General features: G+C 40.3%; 1 non-coding gene across 1 annotated transcript; it reads left to right on the forward strand.

Moving 5' to 3' along the window:
• The first annotated feature begins 2,204 nt into the window (after nucleotides 1-2,204).
• LOC133813123 (small nucleolar RNA R71) lies at nucleotides 2,205-2,311 on the forward strand. Its single transcript, XR_009884164.1, has one exon. It is a non-coding gene; the product is annotated as a small nucleolar RNA R71 (small nucleolar RNA).
• Nucleotides 2,312-13,110: the final 10,799 nt, after the last annotated feature.

Here is a 13,110-nt window from a genome sequence, read left to right on the forward strand (position 1 = left end):
GAAGATGGGAGAAAATTTTAAAAAAATTGGGTTTTAAGGAGAAAATATTCGGAATGTGGGTTTATAATGAGATTTCCCTTCCTAATGGAGGCGCGTCGCGACCCAGCATTAGCAAGTCGTGACCTGCCTCGTTTTTTCTCGAATTTTTGTTGTGCAGGCGCCGCGACCCACCTCTTCAATCAAAACTCTCTTGCACTCTGACTTCCTAGCGCACCGCGACTTATAAGAGCAAGTCGCAACTTGACCTCTCGACGGATTTTAAAACTACCTTTTCACGAATTGCACGGTTTCTACATCTTACTCGAAAAATAAATAAAAAAAATTGAATCTTTACAAATCCAAAATGAAATTAAATAGAATTGTTCAACTAATTAAGAATTAAAACAAAACAAAAATAAATTATAGGAATGCCTCCTACAGTGCTGTCGTTAACGTCATTTATTCGGACGCTTGTTTTCTTTCAATTTCAACTTGGATCAAGTCCAACCCTCACATCCTTGAGAGCCATAGTGTCATGAGTTGGCCCTTATTTCTTGTTATTATAGATTGGTGGAACTTTACCCCGCTCATGCAACATTCGAATCCTCTCACTGAAGAACCTTTTTGAACGATGACACACTTTTTGCATTCCACTTTTAACCATGGATCTTTGCTTAGAGACATCCAACTTGTTCTCTCCACTTTTTGCCACTTCAACTCTACAACAAGTTAGAATTTTCGTTGCTGCAAAAAGATTAAATGTTTCTTTTTGCACTCGCAGCCTCAACTCTCCTTTTTGTACATCAATTAAAGCCCTACCAGTGGCCAAGAATGGCCTTCAAAGAATTATTGGAATATTTTCACCTTCCTCCATATAAAGATTAATAAAGTCTGTAGGAAAGATGAATTTTTCCACTTTCACCAATACATCCTCAATCACTCCACGAGGATGTTTGACTGAGCGATCTGCCATTTGAAAAGACATGGTAGTAGGTTGAGCTTCTCCCAATTTCAACTTGCGAAAGATTAATAGAGGCATTAGATTCACACTGGCCCCTAAATCACATAAATCCTTTGTCACAACTGAGACCCCCCCCCCCCCCCCCCCCCCATAGAGCATGGGATATTGAAACTACCAAGATTGCTAAGCTTGGGAGGTAGTTTCTTTCGAATTATCACACTGCACTCCTCAGTAAGTGCCACTGTTTCATAGTCCCCTAATTTCCTTTTCTTAGACAAAATTTCTCACATAAACTTCACATAACTTGACATTTGTTCAAGTGCCTCAGCAAATAGGATATTGGTGTGTAGCTTTCGAAAGATATCCAAAAGTTTTGAAAACTGCTTGTCAAGCTTATTCTTTTGAAGCCTCTGAGCATATGGGATCTTTATATGGTGATCTATGCTTATTTCTGGCTGTTTCTCTAAGTTCTCAGTAACATTTGACCCACTCACTTCCTTCTCCTTATCAACCACTTTTGGCTCTTTTAACTCCTTGCCACTCCTCAAGGATATTGCACTGCACTGCTCATTTGGGTTTACCTCAGTAGTGCTTGGTAAGTTCCCTTGAGCACAGTTTGTCTTCAAAGTAGCCAACTACCCTATTTGAGTCTCCAAACTCTTGATAGATGCCCTAGTTTCGGTTATGAATTGGTTCAGTACTTCGGGTTGTGCGTCAGGTTATTTCATATGTGTTGGCGAATGTAGTTGTGATTGTGGAGGTGAGTATTTTTGTTGATTTTGAGGGAAAGGCTGTTGTGGATCTTGATTATTTGTCCATGAGAAATTAGGGTGATTCCTCCACCCTTGGTTATATGAAATCGAAAAGGGGTTGTTGGTAGGTCTTTGAAAATTTCCAATAGCTTAGACTTGTCCATAGGTATATTATTCATATCCATGGCATGACACTGATTTAATGGATAAGCACTCCCACATGTCCCACATAAACTCTATACTTGCATGGTTTGAGCTGACAGATTGCTCTGTTGTAATTGCTTCATTAAAGCTACCACTTGCGCTGTAAGCATGGAAATAACATCCAATTCAATCATACCAGCCACCTTCTTTGTTTGTCCCCTTTTAGTTGGCCACTGGTAGTTATTAGCAATTCATACGCCTCATTAGCACTCTTGCTCATGAACGCACCTCCTGCTGCAACATCTATTACGGTACAAGTAGTACCATTCAACTCATTATAAAAATTATGGACTAGCATCCACTTCTCTATACCATGATGTGGGCACTTCCTTAACAACTCTTTAAATCTTTCCCATGCTTCCTACAACAATTTCCCTTCTGTCTGATAGAAATTATTAATTTCCCCTCTCAACTTTGTAGCTTTTGCTGGAGGGAAAACTTTGCTAAGAACTTCTGGGCTAACTCCTCCCATGTTGTGATAGAATTAGCTTGCAGTGAAATTAGCCAACTCTTCACCTGGTCTCGTAGAGAGAATGGGAATAATCTAAGTCTCATCGCATCATCACTCACCCCATTCATCTTAAATGTTGCACATAGCTCCTGGAAAATTGGCTATGTGCAAATTAGAATCTTCCGTAGGCAACCCCCCCAAACTGAACAGTAGACTGCACCATTTGTAATATTGCTTGCTTAATCTCAAAATTATTTGCAGCAATAGTGGGGTGTCTGATGCATGAATGCACTCCTGTGACAGTAAGAAGTACATAGTCTCTAAGCGTCCTTGGTCCTAGTTCCACTGGGACCTCTGCAATATTTGGGATATTATTAACATTAGCAGCATTGATTGCTACGTTTCCTTGATTCTCAGCCATGGCGAAATCCAGCCTTTTCTTTATCTTTCGGTTTTGTCTGCACGTTCTTTCAATTTCAATATTTACCGGTGTGAGTTCCTTTTTTCTACTTTGTCGCATATACCAATAATTCCTGAAACACAATACAGTCACGATCCGAATGAGTACTAAAAGTAAAAACCAAAGTAGAACAAAAAATAATTAATTTTGATACTGGATATTAGTCCCTGGCAATGGAGCCAAAAACTTGATCGCTAAAATTTGCACGCAAGTATATGTGGTCATGTCAAGTAATAAATTCCATAAGAACGGATATCGTCCCATAAAAACTATTAACCAATTACCAAAATTCGCTTTCAATTTCTATTTGGTGATTAAAATTAAGATGAATAATTCTATGCTACAAACACAACTTAAATAACTGTAAACATAACAATGAATCAACAAGATAAAAATCAATAACAAAAAGCCTAGGAAATTAATTTCACCAACTTTTCATTCTATTAATTTTACTAATCAGTTCTAAATCTCTTCTTCCTATTCTAATAGCAAATTAAAAAAAATTGATTCCTATTCTTTTTTAAGATCTAAGATCTCAACCTATATGCAAGTTTTCTACTTCTCTGTGATAAACTTAAACACATAGCATGCATTAAGAATGGTAACCTAATTGCTAGACAAGTCATACAGGTACTCTCGTCCAATATGTAACCTATGTCTATATAACGATAACGTATTCAATTCGCATCTTTTGAGTTTTGAATCAAAATCATAAATCAAGCAAATAGTGATCAAGTATTTACTAGCATTAGACAAACATCATATAGATTAGAATAAAGAAGAAGAATCAATATAATATCATAATAAAATTAAATCGAAATTCAAGTGACTACATTAACCCCTAGATAGAGGTTTTAGTTAATATTAGACATGACTAAAATCATAAAATAATTATCCATACTCATACAATTCAAAAGCTTTAAGGAAAAAAAATATGAACTTTCAGAAGAATAATGTCTCAAGATCAGGGCTGCTCTCAAAATTCGTAATGAAAAATCTGACCTAATTTTCTTTTTAAAACCTAAAGTCTCAATTTATATATATATATAAAAAGAATTCCTCTATGTTGGCAAAGGCGGGCCGCAACTTGGCCTTTCTTAGGTCATGGCCTGTGACTTTTTTAAGGCCTTTAGAATTCTTCAGGACCTTCAGGCGCTGCAACCCTCTTCACTCAGGGCACAACTCGTGTCTCCATGCACCTCCTGGAATTGCCTCCATTTCTTCTAGCACCACGACTCTCTTAACCAAGTCGCAACCCTAATTACTCTCAACAGGTTATGCAGCCTCTGACTTTGCTAAAGCCGTGGCCCTTAAGCCCATGCCACGACTCTAAGTCTTTTTTTTTTCAAAATTAGACCATTTGAAATCCTTCCTTCATCAACTTCATCAAAAACTTCTTGTAACTCCTTCTTAATGCCAATTGGACTCGAACAACCACCAAAAGCTCCATTTTTCCACCATTTCTTCTTCTTTTCACGTTTAGCTTATGATTCATAGCACCGACCTACAACATAGACAAACACAAGCGTAATCTTGCACAAAATAAACAAAATGACTCAAGATAACCACAAAAACACATCCTAAAACAACACTAAAATGGAGTTATCAGTGCTCAGAGCTCATCTTCTGTTCTCTGAAGTCTTGCTTCCATTTCGGCAAACAGTTGTTGCCAATTATGTGGGGCAAGTGATAGCTCCTGACCCTGGTTGTCATCTTCAGCCATATTGCCGTGAAGTCTAATCAATCACCTGGGTATAACTTCAGTATGCCTGCAATCAATGACGTCGCACATCAGGCATGATAACAACATCATAAAACCACCTCCTAATCCCATTAATCAAATACAAATAGCAGATCAACACATTGCACATATTGCATAAGCACATAACAATCAAGAGGCTATGCCCTAACATCATACATATATACAAAGATATTCATCATGCTCTATCTATAGTATTCAGGCAAACAAGGCAACTCAGTCAAGCAATTAAACACATAATTCACTTTAAATCGTCCAACCCTGAGTCGAGCTTGTCTCTGGCAACGAGCGTACATGTTCGGTTGATCTCTAGGAACCATAAACCTTGGCACACTCTGATACCAAGTTGTAACGCTCTACTACCTTAGAGTCGTTACCATGTGATTTATAAATGTGCAATTAACTCGCTAATTGAGGTTTTAGGTTAAAAAGTGTGATTAAATCAAAATAAATACTCATTTGATGAACGTTAATTATAAAAGATTTGAACACTCATTAAAGTCATAAAAGTTATACATTGGAATCCCAAAATACTTTTTCAAAAATGTATTACAATTCAAAATTTTCAATACAGTCGACCTAAGCGAAAAAATCAACCATTTACAGTAAATTCCTTAAATAACCCTGGCCATGGCAGCCAGGTAGGTCAAACATGTACACGTCGCTCCACGGTCTCCAGCTCATGGTTGGTCGACCTTTCCATCGCCCTTACCTGCAGCATAGAGCACCCGTGAGCTGAAGCCTAGCAAGAAAACTTAACATAAATCATATCAATATTCAATCCAGTAATAAACAACTAAACAAATAATCGATTAAACATACAGCGGCCTATGCCGACCCAGGTGCTTTACAAGGCACTGGGTTCAAGGTCTTGACCGAGCGGGTGAGTACAACACCCTTAGAGGGCCTCGCCCTAGCGGCATGCATTCAGCATGCTTAATGTCAATCTCGTCCCTTGTCGTCCCCGACCTTCACCATTCTTGGCGTTCGTTGTTCTCGGCCTTCGATGTTTTCATCCTTTGCAGTTCTCAGCCTTCGTCGTTCTCGACCTTCCTCGTTCATTTATAACATGCACAACATAGCATAACATTTACAATTATTCATACACACATTAAACACAAATAATAGGGCCATGTCCTGCTCTACGGGTACAAGCAATTTTCTTACCTGTATTTTGACTTGATTGATTAATGCGGTCCCAAGCACGATCCCCTAAACCCGAGCCTTGACGTAAAACCTAGTCACAACGCTTCAATAAATATACATCCATCAAGCCCTAATCAATAAAGAACTTCATATTAATATTCTAGCCTTCGGGACCTCGAATTCTACTAAATTGGGTAGTAGAATCCTTCTTGAACCCTTAAATTTGGGTTCCCGAGCTTAAAACCCCACATTGGCCATAAATCCCTATTAAAGCCGCGGCCCAGCTCATTAGGGTGACGACGCACGGAAAGTCTGAGAGCCTTGGGCTCTCATCAAGGACACATGGGTTGCGGCGTGCCTCAGCCTGTACCACGACCCCTAGACGATTTTAGAGGCTCCCAAGCCTCTTTGTTCATACGGGCCGCGGTGCCTGAAGAATAGGGTCGCGTCTCGAGTCCCAAAACCCATAAATCCCATGAATTTTCACTATGTTTTCCTCAGCCAGACTCGCTAATTCATAACCAATTCAACCCCTATACCCATAATTAAACCTAGAATTTATGTCTAGGCAACTTAGTCGGTATAAACACTTCAAAAACAATCTCATAATCTCATCAAAACCTGAAAATCAAACGAAAGCTTGAACCTAAGCAAAACTTAACAAAATCACAATAAAAACATAAAAATTCAGTACTAGAATCCTTACCTCAATTGATTATTCGACCCTAAGCGAATTCCCCAACACTTCTAGCTTGTTTTCCCAAGTCCCCCGCCTCAATTCTCAGCCAATTCCTCAAAGAATTCACCAAAGCTCCAAGCACACAAAAGGGAGAGAGAAAGAGAGAGAGAGAGAGATAAGGCTGAGATGTATTTTTTTCTAAATATTGGCTCATTCTACAGAATTCCTAAGGCTAAGGTTGAGTCTATCTGAAAGTGCAAAAGACAACAATTCCCCTAACCTATCCTTAAACCTTCTAACACCACCAAGGGAAAAATTGTCTTTTGCCATATCCCGCTAATTCCTCAAGTGTTCCTATAATTTCCCATTTAACCCCCGACAAACTTAAACAATTGCTAAATTACTACTCGTTACCGAGTAACTCCAAACACGTACTATATTCCTAAAATACCCATGCTCACCCCGAGCTGGGTATTCGACCCTATTGTGACTATTTTGCTATTTTGCTCCTTAGAACTGTCTCAGATCACACATCATAAATAATTCTACAAAATCTCGTGGTCTCAAGCACAACACACATATAATTTACATTTATGCCCTAAATGGGCCAAAATTAAAAATATGCCCCTACTAACCAAAATGGGCCCACATGCATATTTAATTCACCTAAACATGCATTTATAATCATATAATCATTTATGCCACATAATAACATAATAAAATCAATTATTTCCCTCCTAGCACGCTAATCAAAGCACTAAGCCTTATTGGAAACTTTGAGACGTTACACTTGTCCTATGAGGAGCGTCCAGTACAGATCCTAGATAGAAAGGATATAGTCTTGAAGAACAAGGCTATACCCTTGGTTAAAGTGTTAGGGAGGAACAGTAAGGTCCAGGAGGCAACATGGGAATTTGAATCAAACATGGTGGATCAGTATCCCAAGCTGTTTAGGAAAATTTTGAGGATGAAATTTCTATAAGGAGGGGATATTTGTAACTTCCCAAAGGGAATGAAAAGCTCTATTATGACCCAGAATGCGAGAAGACCTTCACCAAGCTGAAGGGGCACCTCGGGCAACTGCCCCTACTAGCCAGACCTGAAATGGGCAAAAGGTTGTACCTATTGTTGACAGTAAGAACTCGTCAACGAAATATGGATGGAAAACTCAGAAACTTAAACAAATAACTAATGAACACAAATGAACTTATAGAAACTTGAAGGGAAATTGCAAATAGAAAATAGAAAGAAAGCTCGTATATTTCCCTTAAATCAATCTGATTTTACAAGAATTTTCCAACCCCCCTCAATGATGAAGTGAGGTTACCTTTATAGTGGGCTCTAATGGCCCCTATTACATTGTGGTCCCAGGGGACCAGATTGTTCACAAGTACGTTGTCAGTATGGTGGCACAGGTAGTAGTGGTGTAGAAGGTCGTGGTGTTGGCTTTGGTATGTAGTCAGGGTCCGTGGGAACGCATCCACTACTTATTTAGTACGAGTGTCAGAGAAGTGGCACCAGAAGTAGTGGCACAGGTGGTTGTGGTGTCGACCTTGATACATGGTCAGAGACGTGCAAGTAGTGCCTCCACCATGGGTACTAGCTTGTACCATCACTGCTTGTCTAGTACGGACATCAGAGTTATGCCTTTGTGCTCCTCACGGTCGTACAACCTGTTCCCATACGCATGCCTTGTACCTAAAGGTTGTTCTCGTATATCCAAGATACACCCTTGCTGCCAGCCCCTTTTTACTTTTCTAAATATAAGAGGATTTGTAGCCTTGAGTGAGATAAGCATGTGGGAGTCGCGCCCCGCTGGTGACACCGTCCTGAGTAAATAGAGGAGGGCTTCTTTAGCGGGGCATATACTTATATCATAGAGGCGTGGCCTGCGAGACAGCCTCGCGAGATGGGGGCCTCACGAGACGGGTGGGTGGGCGTGGTCGAGGCGTGGTCCTGCAAGATGGCCTCGCAAGATGGGGGCCTCGTGAGATGGGTGCCTGGGGAGATGGGTGCATGGGCCAGGGTACCTAAGCGCAGCTGAGGCGTGGCCCTACGAGATGACCTCGCGAGATGGGGTTCTCGCGAGGTGGGTACATGGACCTGGGCACCTAAGCGCAGCCGATACGTGGCCCTGTGAGATGGCCTCGTGAGATGGGTGTGTGGGCATGACCGAGGTGTGGCCCGATGAGACGGCCTCGCGAGATGGGTGTGTGGGCACGACCGAGGTGTGGCCCGATGAGACGGCCTCGCGAGAAGGGTGTGTGGGCCTGGGTTCCTAAGTGCAGCCGAGGCATGGCCCTGCAAGACGGCCTCGCGAGATGGGTGCATGGGCGCGGCCGAGGTGTGTCCCCGCGAGACGACCTCACGTGATGGGGGCCTCGCGAGATGGATGCCTAGGCCTGGGCACCATAGCGCAGCCGAGGCGTGGTCTTGCAAGACGTCCTCGCGAGAGGAGTGCGCGACACTTAGGCACGGGTCCATAGGACCTTTAGCGAGGTAAGCGTGAGGCCTCGCATGGAATGAGACAGGTCAATCTCTTGAAGGCCTTCCGTGAGGCTTGGGTCTTTCAGGATCATGTCCAATTTGCGGTTTTCACACCTATACCTAGCCATGTCTGAACACGCCATAACTGTTGGTTTAGTTAAGGGGGAGAAGAAGCACTAGCCACCCATATACTACATCAAAAAGCACCTGGTGGATGTAGAAACTCGATACCCAGAGATAGAGAAGTTGTCTTACACCCTAGTGGTAGCCTCAAGAAAATAAAGGCCTTAATTCCACTCCCACGCCTTCAAAGTACTAAAAAATGACCACTTAGGTAGTAACTACATAAACCTAAGACCTCAGGGAGGTAGCTGAAATGGTCAATTGAGTTGAGTCAATTTTACATCACCTACACTTTGAAAGTCTTCGTCGATGGACAAGAACGAACAAGCTCACAAGGAATGGAAAGGTGAGTTCGAAGGATGAAGTTTACATGTGGATGGGGATTCCAACGAAGGGGGGTCGGAGCCGGTATAGTCCTGATTGGACCTGGGGGGCATAAAATGTATTTTGCAATAATATTCAGATTTGATGCCTCAAACAATGAGGCATAGTACGAGGCACTTCTGGTTGGTATGCGTTTAGCCAAATAATTAAAGTTAACCCATTTGCACATTTTTAGCGACTCAAAACTAGTAGTGTTTCAGGTGAAAGGTGAGTACCAAGCGAGAGGACCTAAGATGGTGGCTTACCTAACCAAGGTGAAAGACCACTTGGACCATCAGAAGGGGCATACCATTGAGAAAATCCTGAGGGAGAAAAATACCAATGCAGATGCCCTCGCTAAGCTCGCCTCCACCAAGGATGGAGATCTCCTCAAGTCCTTCGTTGTTGATTTCATGTCCAAACCAAGCATCGCCAAAGAGAAAGTCCTGACAATCAAGGCTCAAGAGGGAACATGGATGGAGTCGATCAAAAACTATTTGCAAAATGGTACCTTACCAACAGATAAGAAGGACGCTCGGAGACTGGTGTACAAAGCCACTTGTTACACCTTGATTAGGGGGGTCTTGTACAAGAAGGTATTCTCTATCTTGGTCTTGCAATGTGTTGATGGAGGGGAGCTCGAAGGGTTCTTTATGAACTACATGAAGGAGAGTGTGGAAACCATGTAAATGGATAGTCAATGGCTAGAAAGGCCACCAGGAAAGGGTACTATTTGCCCACGATGGAGAAGGATGCTACCCGCTTCGAGCGCAAGTGCAACAAATGCCAATGACACTCAAACTACCATAGACAGCCTCATAGTGAGTTAACAAGCATGACAAGCCCCTAGCCATTTGTGGTATGGGGGATAGATTTGATTGGGGTACTACCCTCAGACTAGGGAGGACTAAGATATGAAGTAGTAGCGGTAGGCTACTTCACCAAGCGGGTGGAAGTAGAGCCCTTCACCAACATCACCGACAAGCAGATCATCCCCTTTGTCAACAAATTTATCGTCTGCATGTATGGGGTGTCATACAAGATCATATCTGATAATGGCACCCAATTCGAGGGAGGCTGATTTGAGGCTTATTGTGAAGAAAATGGCATAAGGAGGAGTTTCTCGGGTGTGGTGCACCTTAGACTAATGGGCAAGTTGAGGCCATAAGCAAGGTCCTCAAGAACAATCTCAAGACCAAGTTGGAAAAGATAAAAGGAGCATGGGTGGAAGAGCTGCCCAATGTGCTTTGGGCTTACATAATCATGCCTCGCACTACCACGAGAGAAACCCCATTTTCTTTGGCCTGCGGATGTGAAGTCGTACTCCCAATAGAAATGATGGTCAATTCATTCAGATTTTATTCCTACGGCGAACAAGCCAACCGTGAGGTGATGGCTGAGAAGTTGGACCCACTAGAAGAAAGGACGGAAAATGAACAACTGAGAGTAGCAATGTACCAGTAGTGAGCAGCCCGATACTACAACTTAAGGGTAGTGAATGGGCCTTCATGGTTGGAGACCTGGTGCTCAAAAAAGTTCTCCCCAACACCCGAGAACAAGGAGTTGAAGTCCTGGGAGAAAACTGGGAAGGACCCTATAGATTGGCCCAAGTAGTTCCCCCCAGCACCTACGAGCTGACACGCCTTTACGACACAGTCATCCCTCGCACTTGTCAAATTTATGTGCTCTCATTGCCAATTGAAATTTCCAAAAGCATGTGTAAATAAGGTGTAATGCCCCGACTAATTCTAAGACCTCAGACCATTAAAAGCTACTAAGACATAACTACTATTTTGGAATACATACATAAAATAATAGAAATTTATTATAATAATCCAAAATATGGTATAGGATCCCATTGTTATTACATAAAGGAAACAAAACCTTTAATTAATTGTTCAAATACTAAATGTGGAAATAAAACATAAATACTTAATTAAAAAGACTTGAAACAAAATGTCATCCTCGATCTTTCCCATCAGTCCATTCATTCAGTCCTTTCCCAATACACATGTCAAAGCTGCCACGAATCTATCTCTCCTTCCAAGCTCTATTTTCCTACACCATCTAAAATAAAAGGAATGAGCCTAATGCCTAGCAAGGAAAATCTACTAAAACATAACATAAATTATAAGACTAAAAACATATACTATAAAACATATAACGTAAAAACGTATATCATATAAACATAGGACTACAATATTAATGGCCATTAACTCATTACCGTAGTATGTGATAAAACAATCTAGGTCCTCTGTCTACTAATTGAGGTAGGTTAGATCACAAAATAGTATATGATAAACCATCAAGGTCCTCTGTCTACTAATCGAGGTAGGTTTAATCATAACTCTAATCTACGATATTGATAAAAATCTTGAAATTTATTTGCTATCTAAGCAACTATATTTCCCAAGTGACTACAACATAAAACATATACATACATATATACATAAACATAACATAGCATAGCATATAAACATATCATAACACATACAATCTAACCTATTTTTCTTACCTTGAGTGTGGAGAGAAAAAGAAAGAGAAGAGATTGCTTGCTATAGAAAACTTCCAATCAACCTTAAATACAACATAAGATATTTATATTAGAGCCTTATAATAAAACTATGCTTTCAAGAATTTTCTAAACCTCATAAAGTCATACCCTCAACCTAGAACCAAAATGATGAAATCTCGAGTCTTCTCTCTAATGTCTATCTCCAACAACAACACCAAGAGTTTGGATACTTGGGTAGATTTTGGCTATATATTGGCTTGATGGGGTTCAATATTTCGGCTATAATAGGGTTTAGAAAGGCAATAATGTTTAAGGCAAAATAAAGAAAAGAAAAGAAAAAGATCCCGAGCACTAAAAGGACTAGTGTTTCGGCTATGGCTATGTAGAGTGTTTATGGAAAAATGGAGAGAGCTTTTGGGACTATGGATTTTGATATGAGAGGTTTTTGAGTGTGAGAAAAATGGTGAAGGGTAAGTCTCTTAGGCTTCAAACCCCAACTCCCTTCCTTGATTTTCTCCACACTATTCAACATACATTTTAAAAATAAAATCTTTCCTCCACTATATGGTTTTGGCCAGCCTAATCTTATGCCCTTCTTGTTGCTACATCATCTCCAAGTATAGTCTCCATTTGGTTCAAACTTTAGTCAAAGTCCAAACTACTATCCTATATCTCGTAACTTTGGACTCTTTTATAGTAAAATTAACGTAACTGGAGCTGTAAAAGTCAGATTTAGGATATTTTTATACCGTTAGATAGCTATTTAAATTATCTACAACTTTTTAGAAATACTAGTTTTCCAAAATCGTAAAATAAATAGGTAAAAACTAGACTTGAAGTTACAGCACCCTAAAGTTACGAAAACTGCATTTACTGATCTAACTCTTCTCGACACATATAGTCACTTAATTCAAATATATCTAATCTTGCCTATCTTTAAAATTAAAAAAAAAAATCAAATCCTTCTTATTTTTGAGCCAAGCCTAAGACTAAGATATTTTGGTTTTCATTTTAATTCTAATACTTGGACTTAGTTTAATGCCACATGTTCACTTCTTAATACATCAAATAACATGTGCATTTAAATACTTAATAAAACTATTCACTAATTTAATCATATGCTAAAATAATTATAATTACCCAAACTATAATTATTTCTAAGTCATAAAATCATAACTTAAATAATTTAAGCTTAAAGCAATCTTTATTCCACAACTCCAGTCATAACTAA

Source organism: Humulus lupulus, chromosome 1 (genome assembly GCF_963169125.1).
Source record: "Humulus lupulus chromosome 1, drHumLupu1.1, whole genome shotgun sequence".
Taxonomy (NCBI): domain Eukaryota; kingdom Viridiplantae; phylum Streptophyta; class Magnoliopsida; order Rosales; family Cannabaceae; genus Humulus; species Humulus lupulus.